We start from the raw sequence: 15,005 nt of genomic DNA on the forward strand, positions 1-15,005 counted from the left end.
TACTCCTTATCAAACAGGGTTGCTCAGTAGAGGCTTACATGGGGACTTTTTACTGGAGTCTATATGTAACTTCAAGGTCAGTTTAGTAATCGAGTGTAACAAAAGGTCTGCTGAGCTTGGAGGGGAAGCCTGTGTGTGTCACGCTTATTTCAACTTGAGCATGCATATATAGATGTTTACTTCGGATAGATCTCTGAATAACTAAGGTACGTTTCGATTTTTGATTAAAAAAATTTAAAATGTGCATCAAAATACTTAACTACATACAACCTTTTAAATAAATCCTCTTGCGACTTGCGATGTGGTGTGAATGATCATATTCCTTTAAAGGGGAGATCTCCTAGAAAGCTCCCCGAAGACATAATTTACTGTAGGTAACGGATTGACCAGAGGGCAAATCAATAACAGCAAGCCAATGTTTGTACACTTCCGCAGAAGCATAAATCTCTGTCCAACAATGTGAAGTGCCAATGTGCAGTCACACAGCGGCAGGTTTAGTATGCTTTTGGAGCTACTCAACTGCATGAGTGGTGGGGAGGCTGCCATTACTTCCATATGGCAACTACAGCCATGCGCTCGGATACATATGCTTACTGTTAGCCAGGCAGAATGGATTGGCTGTGAATATGTTCCTTCTATTACTAATGTTTACTGTGAGCATGATAAAAAGAAATGTTGCCAATGCTTAAAAGGTCAAAGAACAAATTAAGTGATTTGAAGCACTAAAATTAGTAAGAAAACAAGTAGAGACAGTGTATAATAAGCATGCACAAATGCACCATATATCAGGATTAAAGCTGGTCCTCAGGCATTAGTTGGTCCCTCGTTAATTCGTGTGGTTAATTTGTGCAATTATGAACTTTCATTTTTTGGATGCAAGCAACTTCATCATGTCTTATCAGTCTTTCTAATAACTTAAAAGAGAAATCTCTATGGCACGAGTGTCCTGTAACACACTGACTGACATACTGAAATGAATATTGGGGTTTCTGCGTGACAACTACTCGCTGAGAGTGCCAGCTTTCAAAAATCACATCCCAGCCCTACTCTGTTTGAGACCAGAAACATTTCATAAAAATTGGATTTTCAAGTCACTCTTGAGCCCTTTGACTGCTCACACTGTCAACAGCTGAGTGCTGGAGGACAGTGCCCAGATCTGGCTCCCAGCACTACAAGACACTTGATTCTCAAGCATGCAGATCATTAGAGGGAGAAGTAGGTTATTTTTACTGTATTCATGGTAATAATTTATGATTTTCCTGCTTCTCCTCACTGCTGAAAAACTGTAGATTTTTTACATGCGTACTACAATAACTGCTAAAGCCAACTACAATATAGCTCATGTTAGGGGAAGACTGTGGTGATGTCAAACAGAACGTTTAGCTGCATTATTAAAAACTTCAGTCAGTTTATTAAGGGAAAGATATGGTCATGTTTCATAAATAGATAAAGTTAAATTCAATTGTTAAGTCTCCGGCATAAAAAGTAGACATGCTGCACACTCATCCATCACGCTGACTACATGGAAGAGACTTACTACTGTCACTAAACAGTAGTGCTGGAGACAGTTCACGAGGTGCAGAACCATTCAACATGGATTTTAATTCTTGGGGGTAGTGGGCTAAAAAAAACCACACTTCTATATCACTAAGAAGATAACTGCAGAGGAAAAACACATAAAAATATACTGTCTTAATCTCCATTAAAAAAAGACTGTATGACTGTGAGTAGTATGTTAGAAATTCAAATAAGAGATGTGGGCAGATTGAGACTTTGAGAATTGCTTGTTATGGTTCTTATGAGGCAAACTTGTCTGCATCAGAACCGAAGTAGCACATTTTCTTTTTTTTTTTTCTTATTTTATGGGAAAATCACTGATACTGATGACTGGAAAATGCTGAATACGAATGATAGCCCTGATATCCGGCCAGGGCCATTATAATTATGGCCATAACAGAACCACGCCTAACAATAAACATAATTATGGGTTATAATAAGCTGCGTGATACAGCCTTCTTTGGGGAAAGGACAGTCTGAGATTCAATGTAAACCCGGAGGAATCCAGGTGAGAAGACATGACGATAAACTGGATGGTTTATTAACCTGCACCTACTGTATAGATTACAGGCTTGTTATGGGAATTGCTGTACCTGTAAAGTTCATGCATTTCATCATGTGGCTCTCATCTGATCTTCCTTCCTTACACCATGTCTTCACAGTCAGAGAGGAGATAACAAGAAGTGACATCACAAGGAATATCATTATGTATAAATGAGCCACCCACTGCCTGACTTTCCTCCATAAATTAGCAGGCAGAAAAAGAACAAAGCTTTCAAGGAACAGCAACACAATATTAAAATCCTTCCTGCTCACTGCGGTGCGAGAGAAACTTAATGGACTGCTCATAGTGAGCGGCAAAAAGAATACCACTGGCGGATGGATCAGGTAGAGCAGGAGGTCCAAGGTGAGGGAGAACAGACACGCACACATACACCCGCACACACACGCACACACACGCTGAGTGCTATGATCCCACCAGGAGGTGTGAGCTGTAAAAACTGCCACCCTCCATGTGAAGGCGCTGAGATAAATGAGCACACAACTCTCTGTTTCTGCCCTTTGATTTCACTGCTGCGCCGCTCCAGGTAAACATGAGAGGAGAGATGAGGCCACTGAGCATGTGATCACACACACACACACGCATGCACACACACACACATGCACTCGCATGCACGCACGCACACACACACAAGGACAGAAGGGTGATGGGAGCTACTGAGCGTGAGCACTATCTTACACAATTACACATGCATGCACATACTTTCTTTTATACATAGATACACACACACGCGCACACACACACACACACACACACACACACACACACTCCTCCAATATCTACCCAACGACGGGTTGGTTACTGCGAGCCTCTGATATTTTGTTTCCTTACATGGATCCAAACAAAACAATCAAGGAGAACACTTGAACCTGCTCTGTATTTGCAGCTTGACACACCATCATCATCAATAAACACACAAATCTCTCCCCCCTCCTCCCTGTTTGTCGTCAATCCTCGGTTGGCATCAGCGGAGCGATCAAACACTTTTTCTTCAGAGTCCGTGTAAGTGGAGAAAACACAACCGGATTAAACACATACGAGATAATAGCTTCGCTGTAACTGAGATTGAACATGGCGCCCGGGGAGCCAATCAATTCCTTCAACTCGAACCGGAAAAGTCTGCACTTCGGCTCATCTAACGCAGACACCTTTCCCTCTTCCTCGATCCAGTTGTAACATCTGGATCGTAACACAGGCGAGGTTTAATCAGGGGCAAGCATCGGGACAGGAGGAGAGCGTGTGCTGAATCCATTAAATATGGATTAGAGTGGTAATCGCCGGAGAGTGGGACATGAGGGCAGAGGGGAGCGGGAGTACAGCCAGGTGAGCGAACTGGTGTGACACGAACCACGACAGGGGGAAAGAGAGAGGGATGGAGTCAGCATGGGTGTGGCAGCAGTGCCCTTAACATGCAGACTCAGTGCTAGCATGAAGAGGGCTTCAAGCTAACTTACGGCTCCATCTGTTCCAGAGCAAACGAAGGAGCAAAGGAGCAGGCAAATCTGAATGAATGCAGCGACTGAGCACTGATAGCAGCAGGAGCGAGTGGGTGTTTGGGATTTGTTTGTTTGTGTCTGTGTGCCCGTACACGTAGCCCACGGAGGGCATTAGCTGTGACAACACTGTGCAATCTGGGAAGGAATGTGGGTTAATGATGCTGCAGACCAGATGTGTCTTACTCCTATGTTGGACTCTGTGCAGACACTGCTGACAAGTGACAGTACGATTTGGCTGAATATTTTTTCACTGAATATATACATACATACATACATACCTGAATATACAATGTGTAATCTCTATCTGCAGTGACACAGGATGACTAAGTGATTCAGCAGTTTCAGCACTGACTGACTTATAAACATCACACGCTATATCAAAACTGCAGCACAAAGTAAGTCTTTGATGCAGATAATATTTCCCACAGACTTGTAGTTTGCAAGTCTGTCCTCAGAAAATATGAAAACCTCCAGATCAATTACCATCAAGTTGTCAGAAAATCGATTCAGATTTTAGGATTTCGAGCTCAAATGCAAATTGCACCAGGCTGCATTGTTGTGGGGTTGTTGTAACAGGTAACCATTAGAAAATGAAATTCAATCCAGACAGGCTCGTTTGAATTAGAGCTGAAACGATAAACTGATCGGTAGAAAATTAATACATTTTTTTAATTTCAATTAACAGTCTCAGTCATTTGTCAATGATTGGAGTTAGCCTCTCAAATGTGAGTATTTGTTGCTGTTCTTTGTCATATATTAAACTGAATATCTTCAAAGGGAAACAAAAAGATTGTAGATTGTGATCAATTATAGTGGGGCTTTCCTTATACAAACATCTTATTGCCAAAATTATTAGGTGACAAATCAAGAATTGGCATTAATTGTCAGATTAATCTACAGTAAATATCTTGTTGCAGCCCTAGTCTGAGTCAACATCCCAAACGCTGTAGGTTTATTAGACGAATCACACTGTCCATGTTACAAAGCTACTCACCAGGAGTGTGTGCTCACAGCTGTTGCATACGTCCATGCAAAAGTTGAGTCTGATTCAAGTGGAATCAATAAGATTTATTTTTGTCGCTAGAAGGTTAGCCAAAAACAGAAAACGACCATCATCAGCTTCAGCAACAAATACAACAGAGTGATACGAAGTATGTTTGGAAAATCAATAGGCATATTTCAAAAGATTTTCTGGCAAAAGCCAACTCACTTCCTTCATATCTGAGAAAATAAAAGTACATTTCATATGTGAAAGTTCCTCTTAGATTTGGCAGACTGTCCTGCAGAGTTTCCAGCTGAGAGCTCCAGAGTTGTGTTTTGTAGACGAGACCCTTGACTGTGTGTGCATCACTCTGAAGAGTCACTTTCAAAGCCTCTCTGGTTGGTCGAGGATCAAAGCAACTCAATAGCTTCCCTGGACCATCATCTTAAACACCAGGTTTCTTTGCAGAATCAGACACTGCTCTGTAACACTTCCATCATACTCAGCAATGAGACTGAGCAAAGAAATTTAAAGGAATGATTGGGTGATCTGAGCTTCTGCTCTGATACAGGATTCGTCGACAACACAAGGTAAAGATATTCTCTTGTAAGACAACGGCAAAAGGGGCGCTTTCAACTAGAACTGCTCGTATTTTCCATCTGATGTTTCTGTATTTACTCAGTTTGATATCTACAGCGGAAATAAAACTCTATATTTTACATCCCAGGCAGAATTGAAAGAGAAACGATCAAACTTGACTGGTATGAAACAGCATCGCTCAAAGGCCAACATGGTGTCTTTGAAGGATGTTTGATGGTGGCAGTTTAAAAGTCAGCTGGTTCTTTTGACGAGCAGATTCTGACAGACGTATCAGGCGATACCGGCAATATCGCAAATAAATTGAAGCTGACAGATGGAAATAAATTTCAGATGAAATTGAAGAGTGCTCTTCCCTCCAATCCTTAAAGTCGTGTAGGAAAACCCTGCTTCTGGCAATATATGATCAACGTTAATAAAGAGACGAGCTCTTGATCAATCATAGCATTTGGCGGCAGAGAACACCAAGGGAAGTCTTATTATTTCTCTCCCTTGAGTGTGCTGCTCCATCCTGAGAGGATGCATTCACTTTCACAGTGGGTCTCTGTTGTCTCTGCTGCTCTCTTCCTCTTTCACACCCATTCAATCATCTCTATTCTCTTAGGCTTTTTCTCACTCTCTCGTTCCCTCTAATATCCCTTCCACTTTCCCTTTATAAATAACAGTGTCCCAGTTGGGTCAGTCCATACGTGAGAGGCATCAGGAATCTACTCTGACAAGAGAGCATGATAGTGTCAAGCACCACTAAAGGTTAATACTGTCAATTTCCATGCTGCAGACTAAAGCCTTTAATGATAGCCTCTTCCTTTTTATTGCGATGGCACCAGGAGGGCTTGTTTAGTCTCAATCTTCCTCTCTGTCTTTGTCCTTGTTTTCCTTGTGCATTTTCATTTTGTTCTGTTTTAGTTTCTCTTTTCTCTGAAGAGTGATCAGCTGCAGTTATGAGGGGCAAACTGCGATGCAGGAGAACAATGCGAGAAAATTGTTAAAATAGCTTATTAGGAAGTTTAAATTATATAAACGTGGAGGGAATGTGAATCAAGTTGGGAGTCGATTAACCTTTTCAACCACACTCAAAAACCTGAAAAACATGCTTTTTTTTCCCTTTTCCCTTACTGTTGCCTTATAACTGGACCTCAGTTCAGTCGCTCCCATCTCTTCCTTTCTCATCATTTTTCCATTTCCAGTGTTTTCTGTGTGAATAGTGTATTAGTTGAGCGTTGCCCCTTGTGTGTCTCCATGGTGGGGAGGAGGTCACGTGACTCATGAATTTCCTTTTATATATTGTGGACATTTTCGTGCTTTAATTTTGACGGGTGAGACCAAAGACAATGTTCCTGCCTCGGCTGAATAATTGAGCTTCTGCAACTGTTTACGTTTCTAGTTTGTCACATGAGCTCTCAAAGGTTCTTTTTGTATATTTTATTGTACTGGGCTATTAATTCCCCTGCTATCATTTTTTCTCAAGATCATACATGATATAATTCAGTAAAGACTTACTGAAATGGGATAGAGGCTGTGACAGTTTCAAGCTTGTTTGCTCAAACGCTAAAGGATTTATACGTATAATCAAAAAGAAGAATTTGTACTATCGACTTCCGTCACATGGACATTTTACAAACCATTCCTATTTTGTGGAGCGGTTTATACAGAGTAGGCATGAATGCAGTAATCAACAGTGCAAATTTGCCTCTCAAATTTCATCAGGGTTGAACTCAACATAGAAAATACAGACTAATTTACCGTTTCTCTTTCAAGTAATCCTGTGATTATGATAATTTCAGTGGAATGAATGGATTTCTCTACAAAATGTCACCATGGAAAACGCTGATGTAACTGAGTCTGACACTGAGTTAAAATTAAAGAATTTAATTTGAATATCTTAGTTGAATATAATGAAAGCTAAGAAATACATTCCACACAACTTGAGACTCAAGAAATTAACTCAAGACTACACAGAAGGTTAAAATGTGCATCAGACTCCAATGCATCACTATCAATTATAATTTAATTACTATATAAGAAAAGGGAAAGTTGAGTGTTGGCATCAACAGCATCTTGTATCACTGTGTCCAGTGCGGTCTCCATTGAATAAGTCTGCCCATATCCTTCCTGTGTTAGTGCTGTCTACAAATCTCTCTTCAACATCATCCTGAGTAGTAACATCCGATCAAGATAATAGATCATCATAAAACTATCATCTGTCAGGGGACAACACCCTGGAAACAGTCCTCCCACAGCCTTCAGTGCAGTGTAACATGATAGAGTGCAGTGAAACATAAAAAAGGGAGGTCAGGATGGGAGATGGCAGTAGATGAGTTTGTCTTCGGCACCGGAGGTCCTGTCTCATTCTAGCTGTCAGCCAAGCTGACCGTGACGTCTTCCTAACCTTAAAGAATAGGTTGAGATTTGTTCAATTTGATCTCAATACAGCTCTCATGTGTATCCTCCTCTCCTTACTGGTTGAAAGTGATTCCTAACTACCGTGACTTCATCTGAAGAGATGTGTGGCAGATCGACAAATCCTTTATCTGTATGAAAGTGCATTTCTAAATTCAGCAGACGCTGATACAAGTCATGTTTCTCAAGACTGTTTCCTTGCTGAGCGGCATGGATGAGATAACACAAAAGATTTCTGTGCTCATTTTGCACCACATATCTAAGACTGTTTCTCAATGATTTGATTAAATTGGACTGCTGAAGCCTCATTTAAGTTTTGCCACTGACACAGAAAGAAGACTGTGGTTTAATTGTGTATCTCATCTTTTATAATGTAGTTGGAAAAAATGGTTTCCAAGTCTGCTGATAATCTTTGTATTTCTTTCAACAAATGAAAAGAGCGAAACCAACAATTAACTGATCTGACTAACAAATACTATCCACTGCCTGATATATCTGATATATCCTCCATAGAGCTCTATCATTGTCCAAAAACTATATAAAAAAAGACTTGATTATTTGAGCTCTTTCATTATAAAGAGCACAAACATGGTTGTTTATTTTGCCCCCAAACAATAAAGCATTTACTAACGTTGGAGTGATTTTTGTGGTTTGTTACACTGAACATCCAGAATGTCTCCTTTGGAAACTGTTTGGAAAGGGGCAGGCTCTGTCAAAAAACACTTGGCAGGTGAGTGTTCGAACCATCTGTCCATGACCCCCTATCAAACTCTAACCAAGTCAGTGCCATTGTTCTCTCAATGAAATACAGTCTACAGTTCTGATATAACTGAAGCTTTAGCAGCATCTATTGTATGCTAACCTCTCAGGAACCGTCATTCTTGACAACATTCAAGTTAAGAGTTGCTTCTCTCACCAGTCGTCACGCCTACACCATGTTGTAGATGCCAGTGGTCCCTCGCTGGTTCACTGGTCAGCCACAAACAGAATTTTGAAGCTAAACACAAATCCAGCTGCCTCACAAGGTACTCTAACTGGTGCCAAGCAGATTGAGGAAATTATTTGGCCCATTTTACAAATTAAAAGTACAAATTTATCACCTGTTTTATGTCCTCAGAAGGGAACGAAGGGAACCAGCAACAGAAGGAGCTGGCAAGCTAAAAGTACTGAGAAACACACTAGAGTTGGTCACGGTTGCTTAAATTCATCAATACTTGTACTGCTACTAGTAGAGGTTTGTAGAACACACAGCTGGCCTTCTTAGCCACTGGTAGAGGATGAAGGAGAGGAAAGAAGTTGGAGATGTCTTGATGGAGTCAAAGTGCAGCAGAAGTTTGCTGAGCGTGCAGTGACAGACAACATCTATAATCGTACAGTATTTGTGGACAAAAAGTGTGAAAAAAATTAGGCAAAGCAGCAACTTCCCTTTTTTCTTCCACTGCTTTGCTCAATTTATTTCATCTGTGGATCACACTAATGCTGCCCCATTCTGCCTCGCTGTCTCTCCCTGTTCATCCGTTCGTCTTTCATTTCTTCTTCAGCTGTAGCCTCCAATCACGTAAACAAAGCAAGAGCAAAGCACTGCAGGATCTTCACACTACAGTTTTACTCTCTCGGGATATTACAGTCAACGAGAAAGGCCTTGAGCATGGAAGAGCAGGTTTTAATTATTCTAATCCTCAGTAAGTTAACAGTAGACGGGGGAAGATTTCATCAGAAATGAGCCTCTCTTAAATAGTTTTCAAGAGGCGTGGAGAGCTGACCCATTGCTGCTGGTGCTGCTTACAAAGCTCCCACGCTGGCTCTACCTACTGTGATTTAGATGTCTTATTGGTGGGCTGCAGTGTTGTTGTTTTTTTTAATAGCAGTGACAAGTTAAAAAAAATGCAGATTTTAAGGATCAATGGCAGGGTGGGTCCATTCAAGACCTTGTGCCCATACTAAAGTATAGACATGCCAGTTCGGATTGTCCACAGTCTGACTGGAGGGTTCAGCAAAAGGCTACAACAGCAGGACTGACCTACATTTCATACACACACACACACACACACACACACACACCCACACACACCCACACACACACACACACACACACACACACACACTGACAGACAGACACAAATGCACAGACGTATACACACACATGCCAATTTTTTCAGCCACAGTTTTATTCTCGTCCGAGAGGAAAAGCCGCCAAAACAATGTCTGGATCAACACGGGGCCTGAAAACTCCCAACTCGAGCCCAGAGTGATAAAATGTGTTCAGGGCTGTCGAGTCTTCCAGGCAGAGTGACCAACTTCATCCGTTTAATGGGGAACTCTGGGACACGCACTTTCACACATGCTCACACTTGATGGCCATAGAGAAGACACACAATTTAGATCAATGTAGCTCACTGCAGTATGGACACGGGAGATATGGGGTTTACTCGCGTGCTGTAATTAAAGAACATTTTCAGCTGCTGGTAATTTATTTTAGCTCCACAAAATTTTTGAGTAAGTATTATATCTTGTATTTCACAACATTCATTTGACAGGCGCAACTGTTTCTTTAATTGCAAACTGGGATTTTACATTGAACATGGGGGAGGGTCAGTGCTGTTAGACAAAAACGTGTCTCCAAAACATCAGCTTTTCAGGAAAAATAATCTCAGACATTTTCTTGGAAGGGAAACAGAGTGGAAAAAGGAAAACTGTGCCAGAAGTGTCTCAAAATGTAGAGGAGCATGTTTGCCTACAGCTGATCCGTAAACATAGAAATCCCATAATGAAGGAATGTAAAAAATGTATGATCACAATGACACATATCGGGTGGAAAGTGCCAAAGTTTGTGTCATGTGCATTTTTAATGTGTAAAGTAGTTGTTTAAAAGGGCCGACTCTGAAACATGCCAAATTTGATATGTAATGACATATAGACATCACAACATGAAAACACTGCTTACAAGTTTGTGCATCAATAATGGAACACATCTTTCAAGTACTTTACTATTTCAAGACCAATACTTTTTCTGTTGTAATTAAAGCAAGAGAGTTTTATTTTTTAATCATTCTGGCGGCCCCTGTAGACAAAAAGTGATATGAGAACAACTGCCTCTAGCAGTAAAGATCTTAATCTTGCTTGCGAATGTATTTGGTTTTGAAGAGAGTGAAATCAAGACAGATTGTTTAATTTTTTATTTCATTTTTATTTTAGCTGTTTTCAGGATGCATTGTGGGGAGGTAATACATCTAATTGTGGCTGTATATGGACATGTTGTACATCTCCACCTGGTCTGCAGTCTGGTCAATAAATTCCTGAGATGATTTTTTTCCAAGTACCTTTTTGGCATTTATGGCTTTATTGATAGCACAGCTGAAGAAGGTGACAGGAAACAGGGTGAAAGAATATCACAATATTTTTTAATCCTGATACTTTATTGGTTAGACCAAGCTTGGGATCTGTTGACATAAATAAAAAATATAGAAGTGAGATGTTTTTCCTTCCACTGTGCTACTGTCGTGTTTACTTACGTACAAGAAACAAATCCTTCTTTTCTGCTTGTGTATAGTGCACACACCCCATTTCTATTCTGTTGCAACAATTGCAGCAAAATGACTTGACAAACTGTTGAGAAATCGCAAAGCTAATGAAAAATAAGATGAATTGCTTTCAAACAACTTCAAAACGACTCTGATGCAAACAGACGGCTAAACAACCGAATATATAACTGCCTGACAATTTAACATATTCCCATTAAATAGATGTCAAGCATGCAAGGCAGGTACGGTCACACGTAGCGGGGCATAGCTTTGACATATACACAGTCATCATATTATCTCTGTTGCCATGGCTACAGCTGTCAGCCGCTCAAAGATTGAGGGGGGTGGGGGCGGAGGGTGGATATGTAGAGGTGGAGGGGGCAGCTCGAGCCTTGACTGACAGCTTTGACAGGTATATAATCCTGTTGGTCGTGCTTTCAGAGAGACTCACACTCAAAACACACACACACACACACACACACACACACACAGAGGCAGGTGCGTCCCGGCTGATGGAGGGAGGGTTTGGTCAGCCTGTTCACTGCGCAGCCGCTGACAGCTGACGAGAACTTCTAATGACACACTGTACCAGAGAGCTACAGAGGGGATGTGGGTTGTGTTATTTCTTTATTCTTATTTCACTCACTGGCGGGGAGCAAGACAGAAGCCTGATAAATGCATGATGTATAGTCCAATAAATAGTGAGCAAGCCGCTGCTCACTAAATTCAGACTGGCTAAGTGACAGAGAACAGGGATAATACGCCAGGGATATAAGGAAGAAGCTCTAACAGTCCCAGAGTGTATGTTTATCCTTACCGCTCTTTATTGGTCAATCACTGCGAGCTTTATCTTCACCTTCTGTAGGCTCAGAAAAACAATCCATTTGTCACGCCACCTTTAACAACAGCTCCTCAGTACGAATATAGAATGAATGGAGCGACTCAGAATGAAAAAATACTGATGTGTCTGCTAATGTATTAGAATTGCTATATAATAATAAATATTTGGTAACACTTTCTAGGAAGCCCATGTCTATTTTGTATTATAACACATTATGAGTATACTTATAATCCATTACAATGTACCTATAGTGCCGTAATATCAAAGTTATAATAATATATACATAATCATAACACATAACTATAGGCACCAGCTTCATAATGATTTATTATTATTGTTATTAAGCACTTTCAATATTCATGAGTATAACTGTGATTAAGCAGTGCTATAGGTGCATTTTAATACATTGTAAGTGTGCCATTAATGTGCTGTAATGAATTACAAAACAACAGCATCATAAAAAGTGTTACTAATTTCTACAGCTGCCATTTTCAGACGATGCACAGCAGTCGCACAGAGAGAAACTCATCAAGGAGACAATGATACCAATCTATCAAATGCATGACAGTTGCCTCGGTACAACACTGAAAACTGCAGCCACACAACATCCTGTGTTTTCACAGTGAGGGACCCTTTCCTTTTGTCGAGTATAAAAACCCTTGCTCTGTCATCATTTTTGCTTTCTTCATCAGCTCATATACAGCTGAGAGAACTTTGCTCTCTGGGGGCTGTTGAGAGTCATTCTGGAAGACAGGAAATCACTGGCTGAAGTAGAGGAAAACGAGGCAGCTTCACAAGAAAAATAAATTACAATGCTGAATCTGAAAAAAAAAAAAAAAATGAAATAAAATAAAACCTCCACAGATTGATGATATACCGGTGTGAGATCATCGAAGGTTGAGTTTTTCATTTAAAAGAAAGGAAGTCTGGAGCACACAGAGACGTGCCCTCCAAGAACTTCTGGCACAGCTGTAATTCCGCAGAACTTAGCCCTCATCCTGAGTGTGGGAGTGTGCCAGAAAAATGGGTGAATGCCTGTAGCGAACCGGCAATTTTTCACTGCTTACAGGAGGAAGCGACCCTATTCTTCCCCCCTCTGTGTGACCACTGGGTTTTCAATAAGGGCCCTTTCGGAAAAATGAACTGGGAGAATGTAAACATGGAGTTGATGGATGACATTTTCCGAAGCTTTGTCTTGCAATTAGTTGTGGTTCAAGTGCTCCGAGGCTCTTCAACAACTTTCACACATTTTTTTTTCTTTGATGACAAAGACTTCCTGCTGTGGAGCTTCCGGACTTGTTTTGTTCAGCGACATACAGGTGAAAAAAAAAGAAAAAAAGAAAGAGTCTACCCAAATTACTTGTGTAGCTCCTATTCTCACCCAGATCAAAGTGCCCAAAAACACGTTTTAATTATAGATTCTGCTGGGAAAGGGAAAAGTGTTGTGAAATAAGCTGAAGTTTTAAGAAGTGCGCAAGAGGCTTATGCTTTAAAATAATAATGATACCTCAAGTGGGGCTTGGCAATAACGAGATTATATTGCTATCATGACATGAGACTATTTATCTTCTTAGATTTTGGTTACAGCGTGTCCCAGAAAATGGACCTTAAAGCTGTGAGATTCGGGTTGGTTGGTGATATCAGACCTGGGCCACCAAGCCAAAGTGTTCGTATTTGACAATCTTAGAATGACTCTCAAAAATCAACTAACTTTCTTCAGAATCCTTTTAAAAGTTTGCCTACATAGTGATGTATTAAATGACCACATTAATTCACACGCTGGCTCGCCTCACTTTCCTATTTCTGTCTCCTTGTATTTAGTCAAAGATATGGTTATACTTCATTTTGTCAACCACTCCAAGCATTTATGAAGCGCTTTTGAGGAAATATCAAGTAATATATCACGTGTCGCATTTCAGCCTATAAATATCACCATATCATTTATATTGCCCAGCTGGCTTCAACTAAGCACATGTTAAAATGAGCATGCTGTAAAAAAAAACTGTGGCATGCAAACACTGCAGGATGAGAAGGGGTATAGAGATAGAGTATGTGCCTGCAGGAAGGTAGAGGTCAGTGTAAACATGTGCCACATTTTATCACACTAGTCTCTTGTGACATCCAGTGACATCACTGTTGCAATGGCTGGTTCACATATAGTTCAACTGAACATTTGAACCCTTCAAAGCAGAATGAATGGTGCTACAGTACCAAGGTCTAAATATCTTGCACATTCCTGTTGTCGATAGAGGATAAAGAAGGGCACAAGAGAACAGCCAGTGGCTCTGAGGAGAGAGGTCACACGTGCCATGATGAATTACAGTATCCTGTCTTGGCTGCTTGTTCATTAATGACTCCTCTTAGGGAAGTATGCTGCGACAACACAAAAGGACGCATCAACACCACATCAATTCTCATCTGCTCTTTACAGTGTGTCTGTGGTGTTTGGGATCTAATTTTGTGCTCTCATAATCGAGTACAGCTCGCCTAATCTTTATATGACAAGTGTTAATTTGCATATTTTATGGTCGCACTCTAATTTGATCCCACCACTTGGGACTAGAAAACCACTGACACTTATTACAGGCATTATCGAAGACTGCATCACTTTAGTATGAAAAAGAGACTTGATTATTAAAATGTAAGTACTGCACACATGACATATGAACTACTCAATTAACCACATTCAGTCACGGTCATACTGGCGAGATGGCAGACCAGCAGCTTTCAACAACTCATACAGTCCCTCCAAAACACACAGTATGATGCAGTAGTAGGCTATGTATCTCTACAAATACATGTCTGAGTTAACTACATGCAGTTGTGGAGTACGACTGTCTTCATAAATGTTTAAGACATAAATGCAAAATAATTCAGTACCCCACAAACATCATCCACCCACGAACTTGACCAATGATCAATACTGTGAAAATACAAGTTGACTTTTCATCCTACAGATGACTGCCCAGCTAAGATCAATGTGTACAAAACATAAAACTGGAAAGTATAAAATCACAGATCCACTCAGTTCCTGGGTCAAGTCTCAGAG

Source organism: Acanthopagrus latus, chromosome 17, assembly GCF_904848185.1.
Source record: "Acanthopagrus latus isolate v.2019 chromosome 17, fAcaLat1.1, whole genome shotgun sequence".
Classification (NCBI taxonomy): Eukaryota; Metazoa; Chordata; class Actinopteri; order Spariformes; family Sparidae; genus Acanthopagrus; species Acanthopagrus latus.